Source organism: Homalodisca vitripennis, chromosome 5, assembly GCF_021130785.1.
Source record: "Homalodisca vitripennis isolate AUS2020 chromosome 5, UT_GWSS_2.1, whole genome shotgun sequence".
Classification (NCBI taxonomy): Eukaryota; Metazoa; Arthropoda; class Insecta; order Hemiptera; family Cicadellidae; genus Homalodisca; species Homalodisca vitripennis.
In genome coordinates this window covers 16,277,970-16,291,717 of record NC_060211.1, presented here as the reverse complement: position 1 = coordinate 16,291,717, position 13,748 = coordinate 16,277,970, and the positions used below count along the sequence as shown (strand labels likewise).

General features: G+C 33.6%; 1 pseudogene; it reads left to right on the top strand.

The window, feature by feature from the left end:
- Nucleotides 1-863: 863 nt before the first annotated feature.
- LOC124363364 lies at nucleotides 864-2,898 on the top strand (annotated as a pseudogene).
- Nucleotides 2,899-13,748: the final 10,850 nt, after the last annotated feature.

Genomic DNA, 13,748 nt, shown 5'->3' with positions numbered 1-13,748 from the left:
CAAGTAAAAGCTTAAAAAATAGTATTGAGATACATCATATAGAACTTAAAGATTAATTGAAGTAGAGCATAGAAATTTTTTAATTTTTCAAACACTATCCATAAAGAAATCTAAAAATTAGAATATAATATCAGTTAAGTATGATTAAGGTAATAAGATATTTTTTTCTGTTTTAATTTCTAGTACTAAATAAAATTTTCATGTGACAGTATTGTGTGGTAAATTATTGCAAGATTTAAAATACCAGTAAAATGAGAGATTAATATTTTATAATTCATTGTAGTTATAACATTTTTAAAACTATTAAATGGAACTGTATAAAATAAATTACTGTGGCATAACCTTTAAGATACTTTTATGGCTCTTTAATAAATAATTTATGAGTACACCACACCACGTGTCTAGTATCAGTTTTTGCTAAAGTTGCTTGTTAAGTTTCAAGCCTATAGCTCATTCTCTAGATGTCCTGCAGTTTGATGGGTAGAAATGATGTATTTATAAGGAATATATACCTGTAAAGAAAATGCACTTTTAAATCCCTCGGCAGAGAAGAAGAGATTTTTAAGTGTAAAGTGTGATAGGCTGCAATGACACTTCAATTTAGTAAGAATAATCAAATTAATAGAACAATAAATAGAACTGTTGTTCAAATTCCAAGAAAAATGAAAAGTTGGAACCTCACTATTGCAGTGATGTGGAAACCTGACAGTTATGCTTGGAATGACAGATAATAAGTTCGGGACGGTTGTTTGAATTATCGCTTAGGCCCAGCGCACACAGAGCAACTGCTTTGCAACTACAGTTGCAAACCAGTTTGGCGCGCAACTTTTTGGTGACCTCAGCAATGTATTGGAGTGGGGAGACGCACACGGCGCGACCGGTTTTTGACGATCTCAAACCAGTCTGAAACCAGTCGCTTGCAACCGTGGGCCCGCGGTTGCAGTTGCGTTGCAGACTTCAGTCACACGTGATCACGGGGTGTTTTGTTGGTGTTTTGACGGCCGCATATTGTTAATTTCACTATGGGTGACCAAGAACTAAACATTAAGCTAGTTGGAGCAGTGGAGAAGCATGAAGCACTTTACAATTACAAACTCCCAGACTATGCACGGAAAGATGTATCGGAGAAAGCATGGAAAGAAGTGGCCGCTGAAGTAAATATGACAGGTAAGAAAATGTTTTATTTTTATATTTTTCAGCGAAATTGTTACTTATTAGATTCAATTTGAGTAAAAATCGGTGTTAGGCACAATAATGTTTGAACGGATGAATGTTTTACGTTCAATCTTACAGTAATCTTCATAAATTAAATTAGTAACCTAATAACATTACTAAAAGTGATAATCAGTTTATAAATAACCACATTTTTCGTTAATTTGTTTGTATCCATCACAAATCTATTGTATAGTTTTTTGTAATTTTAGCTTAAGTCAGGTTAGTTACACTGCTGCTTTCCACTGCCACTGTAAACTTGCAGAAAGGAAATGATTGGCCAGATAATTCCTCAGAGCAATTGCTGATGATCCATCGTTTATCACCAAGTCTCTTGTTTCAATACCGGTCGGACGTTGAGGTAGATTTTCAGGTTGAGATATGCCTTGAGGCCTGTACTCAGCTCCTTCCTGCTTTCGAACAAAGTTATGTAGGATGCAAGCTGATCTCACTATGCTATTTACTGTTGAAGAATCACGACATCGTATTGGCCCGTTTAAGACTGCAAACTTTTCTGCTGCCATTCCAAACACACATTCAATGGTTTTCCTTCCTCGGCTCAATCTGTAGTTAAATATCCGTTTAACATTGTCCAGTGTTTTACCTGAAAAAGGCCTCATAAGGTTCCGAGTCAGTGGGAAAGCTTCGTCTCCTACGAAGTAGTATGGGGACGGTATGTTTTTTTTCATCATACCGCAATGGTGATGGAAAGGGGATATTATCATCATGCGTCATCCAGAATTTCATTGAGCTTGCTTTGAAAATGCCTCCATCACTGTTACGCCCAGCATAACCTGGCTCAATAATTGTAAAGAGCCCATCGGCATCACAACATGCCAAAAGTACAGTTGAGTGGAAGTTCTTGTAATTGAAGTTTTCAGATCCAGTATGTGGAAACTTTTCAATTCTTATGTGCTTACCGTCCAGTGCTCCGATGCAATTTGGAAGGTTCCATAGCAGCTCAAAACGATCAGCAATGTGTTTCAACATATCTTGAGTAGGAACAGGCATGTAAATATCCCTCAGTATGTTCCAGATAGCTTCTGAGGTTTCCTTGATAATTTTTCTAACTGTACTCTCACCTCTTGCAAAATATAAGGACACTGCCACAAACGTTTCACCACCAGTTCCCAAATACCTGCAACAGAAAAAAACCATAGGTTAGGTGAAACATATTTAAATTATGAAATTTTAATAGGTTTTACCTAAAGAAAAGATTTTATTTTTTGATAAGATTTTCTCTGTTTTTGTTTCAGTGCAAGATTGCAAAGAGAAGTGGAGAAATCTACGAACCGTCTTTATGAGAAGAATGAAACCTTCCCCTAGTGGTTCTGGGGGAAGAAAAAGGCATACTACTTGGAAAATGCCATGCAGTTTTGTCTGCCATTCATAAAAACAGTTACTCCCCCCTCTCCGGGAAATTTGCCTCCACCACCCAGCAATACCCAGTCTACAGTTCCTGAAAATGAAGGTTCTGAAACCCAAATTGATGACCCCATTCAGTTGGAAATCGATCCTACAGACGTAGACCACTTTTCCCCAGAAATGTCTCCCTCAATTTTAGATCATCCCCAACAGGCCGTGGAAATACAATCCACAAGTTCAACATCAAGTAATAGGTCTACTTCCCAAATCCCTAAGAGAAAATCCAAAAGTGCTGCGACCATAGCAGACCACCAACGGTAGCGGAGTACTTTAGGGTAAAAAAGGCAAAGCTACTATCAAAACTTGAGGCCGATACCAATCAGAATATTGATCGACAGCAGGGGATCAAGATGTTCCTGCTCAGCTTGATTCCTGAATTAGTAGAATTAAGTGATTCGCAAATAAAACTTTTCAAGCGACAGGTGTTGAGAGTGATTGATGATATAAGTCTCTCGGGACACCACCAGCAGCAGCCACGGTCCTCATCAGGCCTCACCATCCTCACCTCACCGACGATGTCCGACTCAAGAGAGTCACAAATAGACTTGACTCACATGTCTGATGTAAATATTCAAACTGCAGATTTTTATAACGCTTTTTCTCAAGGTCTTAATAGCTCAAACATGTAAATATAAGTACTCAATGGTAATTTCTTATGTATTTTTTCTTATGTGAATATTTTTATTCTTAAGTAATTTAAAAAAAAAACAGTAGCAGTCGTGGGACTGCCGATAGAAGTGAAAACGGAACTATTAAGTTGAGAGTAATTAAAAGTATATGCAAAAATTATATGAAATTTTTTATGTTTTATTTATTAGTTACATATGGTGGGTTAAACAAATCATGAACAAAATATAAATACAAAGTGGTTGAAAAAATAATTAATATACAATTATCTTAACAATATCTTAATAAAAACAATAAATGAACATATTTCATAAAATCTAAAATTATTATAACATTTTTTTAATTTTCCAATTTTAAAATCCACGAAAAAATATTATCAAATAACTAGAAATCTATTTTACCACGCTAGTAAGATAAATCTTATACCGTAATAATACTCATATCATGACGAAGAGGTTAAATATTAAAAACATAATTAAAATGAATAATGCTAAATTTAAAATACAAATATTCGTACAAATATTAAAAATGTTTAAAAAATATATTCGTTGTTTTCATTATTCATTTAACTGTATAACTACGGATAAAGTATATAATTGCAATAACAATTAAACCCACAATATTTTTAAGACTAATAAATTAGTTAAATTAACTTGGTTCTTTCGTAAAGGTATTTTTATTGCACAATAAACTAATTTATTGAGTTAATACGGTATCAGTGAGCCAATGCGCCAACTACAGTTCCGGCAGAAACGTTCACTCATCACTTCATACGCTACTACAGGCTAAACTAAACTTCCAATAAAAAAATGATAAATTAAAAAAAAAAAATTCATCTATTTTCACACAACTTTCTCGCTGACAAATTTTGTCTGACCAAAAAATAAAAAAAATCCTCGCTTACTACTTTTTTCTTGTCATTGTAAACGCTATGTAAAATGTAAACAATAATCAAAATTATTTCGAAATTTTCTTAATATTTAAAAATGTAACCAATAGATTGCCAATATTAAGAGCTTTAATTTGACGCATCTTACAGAATTGTACGACATTGGCTTCACTTTTAAATCGCGAGAGGAAGCCGTAAAGGTCACTGATTTTCGCAGTCTCTTTTCATACTCCGCCGGGACAGTTTTAACACAGCGAGACTGACTTTTTCATGCAGGTTAGTAGTCCGCGGCCAAAGGCCGTTAGTTGGCCCACAAGCATGTTGGTGACGCGAACCGAGGATTTTACCCTCTACCAAAACGCTCAACGCGCCTAAAGAAGTTTTCACTTCAATAGCAATAAAGTTGACTTATTAAACTTACCTCAGAGTGATCATTAATCTTTCCTGTGCTGGAATATATTCCCTCATGTGTGTGTCCATCTTCTCCAAGGAAGGGCCAACCAGTCTTGTTAGTTCCAAAAACGAATCTTTTGTCATTCGGTAAAAAGATTTAAACTTCCTATCCACTGAGACAACTCTCTAGCTGCTACAAATAGCCTAGAGTTCCCATTATTTCTTAAATAAGGGTGGACCCAATGCTCTCTTTGTGTCCTTCGCCGCCTTCGATAAAGGTAGTAAGTTAACGACATCCTCTTCGTCTGAGTCTGATGACATGGTAAGCACAAATGGTCAAGGAAATGCCAAAAAACAGCGTAATAGGCCTATAAAATACTCCACTAATTGCACATTAGACGCAACTGATTCACAACTGACCCACCCGTTGACGTGTGCGGACAGAAGTTTTGTTTCAGTTGCAAACTAGTTGCAGACGCAACTGGTTGCCGACTCTATTTGCAGAACAGTCGCTCTGTGTGCGCTGGGCCTTAGACGAATAAGTTACGTAAGCAATGTAGCTTTTTGGAACCGCTGTGGCTATACGGCCGGCTACCGTCTGTAGATTAGACACACGGGCGATGAGTGGTGACGTCAACCGTGACGTAACGAAAGGGCAGCCATAACTGTCACCTTTACACCACTGCCTTAGAAATATAAAAACACAATTTGTAGACTATTTTATTAATTGCAATAATATTATGCATTGGTAATGTATTGAACGGTAATGTAATAAAAGTGTACGCTTAAATAAATTAAAAAGAAGAAATATACAACTAAAAATTAACCATGTACCAGAATCTACACTTCGTAGTTTATTAAGATATAGTTTTGTTTCTCACAATTTTTCTGGAATGTTTCAATTAATACTGATTAAGAGAAATCATAATTAATTATAAATAATTTTTGTCATATTAAATATGTATGTCATTTAGTAGCATAAAATATCTGGAACATTTGTTTTATTTACTAATAACACTCAAATGGTTATGATTTCATTGTATGTTGTATGTAAGTGGTAAGAGGGAAATTAGTCTCTCGTCTTGGGATATTTGAAAATTAATTCTTCCATTTACCGATTTAAAATAGTTTTATTATTAATCACTTATGTATTATCGGACTAAGTTCTTATAGAAGGGATCTTTGTACAGTTTAAAGTATATAGCATACACTCTACATCACTACCTAACTTTTCTATCGTTTTCGGCAAAATACTGTCAGTCATACAAACGTCTGGATGAGTCAGACAGATGTAAAGTAACACTTAAACTGGAACCTGAAATGTTATACATCAATGTATAATTCTCATTCATTATTATAAAACACAGGGATGTGTCATTATGATAACAAATAGGATTATCTAGAAAAGTTGGCTTCTTACACGAAAGAATTTTGAGCTGTTAACTTACCATAAAAAGAAGCCTGAATATGTTCATTAAGATGTGACTGGCCAAAAACGGAAAATTGCGTTAAAGCAATAACAGTCTAGAGAAAGTTATAAGAGTTGTATACGGCATCTCAACGAAACAACTGATGGCATCTTACACCCAGCACAACTGTCGTAGATCTAATGCATTTAACGTGGATGGTACAGACAGTTCTTTTCATTACCACAATCCCTTCCGCTTTCCCATTACTGTACAATAAATCTTGGAAACTGATGTTTCCTCAAGCTCAACATTCTTATTTAACAAAAATCGATCATAAAAATTTCTAAAATTGACTCTAAATATGAAACTTGAATTATTAATTATAATTAGGAGAGGCAAACTAAAATAAAGCCGTAGAATGCATTATAAGAAAATTATTAAAATGGAATTAACTGAGAACTTACAATATTTTTATTAACTTAAAAAATGAGTAAAAATAGGTAATTCACTTAATAGAGTTGTGAGAGGGATTGAACGTAAGTTACCAATGCGGTATAATGCTATTACTAAAATGTAACAAATAGCTCTTTGTAAGCATCCAAATTAAATAGATTAGTTATAAAGTTTGCATGATAATGTTTACACGGATCAATACTGTGGACTTTATGTTCAAAAGATAAGACCACTGTATATTTCTAAAGATTTAAAACTTTATACGTACCTGTAATTTAATTTTTGTTTGTATTCACACGTATGGAGTTTAATCACAACTGCGAAGTTTCGTGTACAATATTGAGTATATTTAGGGTATAGACCTATTTCATGAAATATAGTTCTTCACTTTTAAATTTCTGTTTGAAGCCTTATAAAAGTATGTAATCGAAATCGAATTCAAGATCATGTATAAATGATGTTTGGTGTGTAATCTACTGCATACCGCTTATATTGATCCCAAAACTCTCAAAGTAATAACCATGTTTATGTATATAGTGGTTTTAATTATGATCCACAGATAAAAGAACATTTGAAAGCTCATAACGAATTTGTACAGAGACAAAGGCGGTAACTTGCTTGTTTGACTACATATACTTTTATGCTGTATTGTACACAAAATTAAATGAAAAGTACGTAGACTAACGTTTACATATAAGTTGTTGGCTGCCAAATTTTATATATACCCAATCTCTTTTAATAACAGATAACATGTGTACTGTAATTAATTGTATTAGAAGAAACTAAACCAGTGTTGGTTCAGAAGAGGGAGTGAAAAGAAAACTTTAAAAACAAATTCATGTTTTAAATGTATCTGTATAAGAATTTTAACCTAACTATAATACATTTAGCATCAATTCACAACTTTGACATTCATTACCTTTCAATAACTCTCTAAGTAATGATGGTTTACTTTTATATTCAGCAAGTGTCTATCCTAGAGTAGTATGGGTTCTAGGCAAAAATAAAATTAATAGTTCTAACAACCAACCAGTAACTTAATTTTACTTTTCTCAACTCAATGGAATGTTCAACAAGTTTGTGTCGACGTGGAACCTCATCTTTATGTTTGATGTAATGAATAATTTACAATGTCAAATCTCATCATTACCAAAATGAATGATATTTATTATTAATACACCACAAGTGCTAGAGCTACTTCAAACCTTTGACGTCACAGTCTGTGACGTCATAGTCGTTCCCGTTCTTTGAAACCAAGACCGGTGACCGGGCATATAGCCACTCCGTTTTGGAACTTACTGGGACTTGGATTAGTCCTGTGGAGCAACCTTCCTTCTCTTACTCTACTACGTCCGTACTTGCAGCTTACTAGATAGAAGTTCAGCGGGATTTTATGCCCATTTCTGTATTGTGTTATCCATATATCGCTTACTATTAATTTTATAAACAATGTTTTTATGTATTCATGACATGCAGATTGTCAATACAAAATCACACCCATATAGGATTTTCCAGCAACCACAAATACAAAAAGGGAGATACAATGAATAGAATCATCTTATAATACTTAACAAATCAATGGTACGAAAAGTGAGTGGCAGCAATGAAACAGGAACAGCGACAGGAATCTTCTAGGTTCGTCTTAAAGAGTTTGCGTCCTTATCAACCATGTCCTCCTTCTCGTTTGACTCGACAACATTCATTCTTGTCAACTTCAGATTCCATTTAATAAATTCTTGTAATAAATATAAAGTTTTACGGTCCTTTACCTCCCAATGAGGTTATTTCGATGACTCATTACTTAAGTTTAATAGTGGATTTGTATTTGACTACAAACCCTACTATTATAGTAACATAAAACCATTACTGTGCCCAAAATCGTTTTCAAAGAGAAATATAAACTAGTAAGGACATATTATTTGGGGTTATATGTAGCATTTGGTACATACACAATTCAACATTTATTTATTAAATATTTATGGAAGAAAATATATTATTTTTAAAACAAGAAGTTAACTTTAATTTCATTTATTTTATTTGAAAAAAAAAAGAAAACCTTTTCTTGAGGAAATCTTAGAAGACAAGTGGTTGTGTAATCTTTTGGGAATTAAAACTGGAATATCTATCAAGTACAAGGATTGCTATTTTAAGTGCAAATTAATGAACTGCTAGTTAAGAAACAGTTTAAAAGTGAATTGAGAAAGTATTCTCCTGTCTATCTACCCTAACGAATATAATTAATTATTAAACGTGATAATTAAGAGCAAATGAACTAATAACAAAATTTATTGTTGTTAAAGGATGTTGTAAAACTTGCGGATTTCTCTACGCTATTTACGTCAGAAACTCCGATAATTTGGTGTCATTTTTTAAATTGTGTGTTTTTTTTAACCTTAAAAGAGGAACAAGTAAGCAGATTATACTTGGAAGATTCAAATATTAGGTCTTAATTTAACATATTTGAAGATCTAATAACAGATTTCCAACAAAAATGAGACACGTGGAAATATACAGTTAACAAACAGATTAAAGCCCACGTTTTATCACTGGAATGGGATCAAATTTTATTTTGTACTGAACGTTGCAAACGTCAACACTCATTCATGTTCTTTGAAGCGCGCATTAGTTTACATTCCCTCTGTAAACGTTATGTTACTCTGTGGCATATTGAGAGATTTCCTAGTAACTAAGTCTGACTGACAAGTAAGCTGGCCATTTATATACAAATGACAATAAATATAACAAGAATGGAATCGTCGGAAATGTTTACATACGGAAAAGGAGATTCGTTTTTAAGAGATTTGGAATTAATTATATTAGTTACATAATACTATGTGCAACTAATATAATCAAAGGTTATGTCAAGTTACATTAGCTGTTTGGAGAGTATACGAATGATATATCATGGAATTGTCGTGACCAATAACTTTTTATCTTTCATTATGTTTCTGATTCTCCGTATGAGAGCCCAGGGAAAAGGAATATAACTGCCATAAACCCCTAAATAGCGTCGGTCGCTGACGTATAGTAAAATTATGTCCATTGCTTATATTAGACCTGAACGGTTTAATTACTTAATTGATAAGATTTCGATCTTCCCGTTTCCTCTAAACATCACTTCTTGTTATCAAACTTGTCATACTAAAAATTAATTTTAAATAATATTTATTATTTCTTTAGAGTACAAGCTTTTATTAAACAAAGACATTATATAGGGTGAATGTAAAAAAAGTAACTTGTCCGAATGGTTATATACTATACATAATCTTGATAAAGGGACTTATTTGTCACAAAATAAAATGTAAATAATATTATTTTTGATTATACAGTACTGAACATTAAAATATTTGTAGTTCTAGATAAATTTAAGTAACAGAAGTAAATTGTGAATTTCTTAAACTTAAAACCCAATATGTTATATTTCTGAACATATATAAATAGTGTGACATAAAAAGCAGAATAAATTGAGCTGAAATGGTCCCGGCTCTGTTTGGAAATTGAGTACATTCCTCACTGGTTTTATCTCCTTTCTGGATTCTGTCTCGATGAAACTGTCACCTTGATCAATCTCGACGATTCTTATTTTTATTCAAACATGTTCTGATATTCTCTGCTTGTTAAATTGCGTGATAAGGATTTATAATATAAAACATTTTTCTTACTGTTTGTGGCAGCAGTAGTCAAAGTTGATCAGTATTTGAAAAGAATTACATAGGGTCTGCAAATAAAAGAATTGGTTTTGTAAGGAGTATGCCACACCAACGCGTCACGTAACAGGCTTTGATGATATTGCCAGCAATTGTCATGTTCGTAGCTTATTCATTATTGAGACGGCCTGGAGACAGACAGGCAATCATACAGAAATTAAAATTGTTTTATTCCCCAGGCAGACATAATGTATTGTACCAGCCTACTGAGTATTACAGATCTATGGTGCTCAGTCAAATTCCACGGATGGACATGTTCCAACATAAAACTCATTCTTGTTTTTGTAGAAATGAAGTTTAATGTAAAATGTAAAGGCTACAGATAATATATTTTTCTAGATATCTTGTCACATTTCACATTCACACGTTTGTTAATCATGTTACGTTTCATAGCAATGTTTAAATAGTTACGGTGGGCTAGGGAGTACTATAACGCAAGAGTGCACTCAAACCATATAGTATTACCGACTTTTAACATTGACATTTACTCAATTATTTTTCTTTTATTGCATGAATAAAAACGTCAAACTTTAAAATCTGGTATGATTGTACTAAGTCTGTTCATAGTTTTATTTATTCTACTATTATCACACTGCTATCATGGTTACCCTGTAAAAATATTTACTATCGCTCAGCCAAATTATATCAAGTAACATGCATAATCTTCAAATTTGGTGTATCTCGTTATACCAATAAAGCTTCGTTTAAATCTATTATAGGTCAGTTAATTTTCGAGATATCGTACGAACAAAGCGACAGATAGACACTAAGACTGATATAAAAATTTAATTTTGTCAGCCCTACGAATGTTGGGCTTCGGTGACGCTCAGCCAATTAAGGAAATAGTATGGGAAGTTATGTTATTGATGCTTCCTGGTACAACGAATCGTCGCAATATTGGGATGGATATTGTAACGGAATCCGCCTCATCTTGTTTTGCACTCTCAGTTCAGGTGATATACTTACACTGAATAGCAAAGGAATATATTTACGATTACAATCTCTGATGTAGAATATATTTTTTCTCCGTCTCCATATTACTAATACAGTACCATACGTACAAGTCCACTTTATATCACTTACTATTCAGGCCAAGTATTGGTGATTTTTCATGTAATTGATTTATTACAAAATCAATGGACTTAATACAAGTTTCTAGATTCCACATTCCAACTTACAACAAAACCAATATAATGAATACATCTCAGTGATAAGGGAGATAACCCAATCTGAGACAAAACAATTTGATATGATTAGCTATTAAAGCCACCTACCCGAATTAGAGGCTAGAGGCATAGTTTATTATACCCGACATATGGTTGGAAAAAGAATAGGATTGAAATATTCGTCTTGTACAGAGAGAAGTGGTTTACATTTCTGCTTAATTTATTCTTGACTATTGATTAAATAGCTATAATGCATCCTTAATAAGTTTCAATTACTTTATTACTATACTTTGATGTTGGATAATACATCTCTTTTGTGTCATGTAATATCCTTGATGTTAGAGTGGAATCCTTACTGGACTGACTGCTGAAGTATTCTTACTTAGTACTTTACTTCAATGAGTAGCTGTAGCTTATCGGTGCTGCTCCTGCAGAGATGCTAATATAATCTCCGTACAATCAACATTTATTCCATTTCATTTAATAATTTCTCTCTCCATTATGTTGTCAATTTTTTGATTAATAAATTTTAGGTCTATATGGTTGATTTAGTCTCTTCATTCGTGCTAATAAACCTCGCATGTTTATTACCTTTTTAGATTGATTGTTCATAAACATTTTAAATCCACAGATAACTCTGATTTGGCAGTCTTAACTGTTTTGTATTGATTTTCAATATTAAGTATATGCTTGCAAATTAAGCTAAATTTAATATTAATTTCACTTAAGTTTATTATTATTAAACATAAAACAACTTAACTTATTTCAAAGAAGTTTAAAAACTAATATGTATAATTAGTGTATACTCCTCTGCACACAGGCAACTAGTCTATGCAGTTATTAATTCCTTAAATTAATGATTGTAATTCCGTATGTAAATTAATAATGGAAAAATATACGTGTTTGTATCTTGTATCTAACTTGTCACAAAGACTCTAATCACCTTATAACGAACGCTAATTTATATAATGATTCCTATTTAATTAAACCAAATAAAATCTCAGTAGTACCATGTTTTTGCTAAATTAGTACTAGGCAATTTAAATTTTTTCAAATTAATCGGAAATTATTTACCACAAATACAAAAATATAAAATGTGATACGTGAAAGATTTATCTTGTATTCGTACAAAAAAGTAAGATTGTATATGTTGACTTTTCCAGTTTCATATTTTAAAGAGTTGTGCGTTCGCCTAGTTAGGATATCCGACCTAGTATTATATTACTAATAGATTATTAATACTGCCTCAGGCATCAATTAAGGAGGTTTATATAGTATTAGTTAGTGCAAGTTTGCTGTAAGCTAGTTATAGAACTATCAAACTGTGATAGAATAACTTTGACACGAGTGGCGTCTAAGACGGTCTAGGGCGCTATGAACTACTACAAGGCCACTTCAAAGTATGTATTTGGATTGAGTTAGAACATTCTACTGAGCAAAAGGAAGTTCCATAAAATCGCGACGTGAGCGGCATACATAAGTCTCAGAGACTGTCCTTGAGAAATGATGTATCTTTACAGTTCTCTATCTTTAAAGAGAAAGAAAAGATATTATATCTAAAATAAGAATAAGAATAAAAATATTATTAATAAGTCCATAAAATAAATAAAATTTAAAATTAATTTTCTGAGTCGTTCTCATGATCGTGGTGGTATATTTGATGGTGAAGGGACCAGTTTAACTTTAGCGTGGAGTTTAGTTCCATACAATCTAAATTTATTTACAGTCCTCTAGTAGATTATAAAATGTTAAATATAAATATTATTTTATATATGCTACAATTTAAATCAGGAGAGATTGTCACCGTAGGAAAATTTTAAGGTTGGCTTGAATACTGATCAAGCTATAGATTGATTAGAAATAGGAAAATTCTATGGCAGAGATTTAAGTCTTGATGGCTGGTATTGTATGGATTGAAGTGCGAAACACCAAACCGGCTGGTCATGCTGGCCATGCTGGACGTGCGAAACGCATTCAAATCAGCCAGGTGGGCTGATATGCAGACCGCCCTGCGTGCGGGATTGATTTCCACGCTCATGTTTACCTCGTGCTTAAAGCCTGTCTCAGGGGTGGGCGGTTGACTTACAGGACTGCTAACGCACTAGAGAGAGATCACGGCAGGAGCTGCGCAGCCGCGATCGTGGGACCGGAACTGTGGAACATCGCCTACGATGGAATTCTTCAGATGGAAATGACTGAAGGGAGCTTCCTTATGGGATGGGATGATATTGCCACAGTCATTATTACGAAGACCTTTATGCTGCGAGTGCTTGCCTGGACGGATGGCTCTGACTTCGTAGAAGACCTATGTCGTACTTCTCACCAGACGTTGGATTGACAGGTCCGGGTGGACCGGAAGATTATCGAGAAAAAAAAGGTTTGTGAAGTATCTCGGCGTTGTGTTTGATACCAATCTCACGTTCAGGGAGTACAGCCAAGTCTACGACGTGACGTGGCAAAAAAGGTG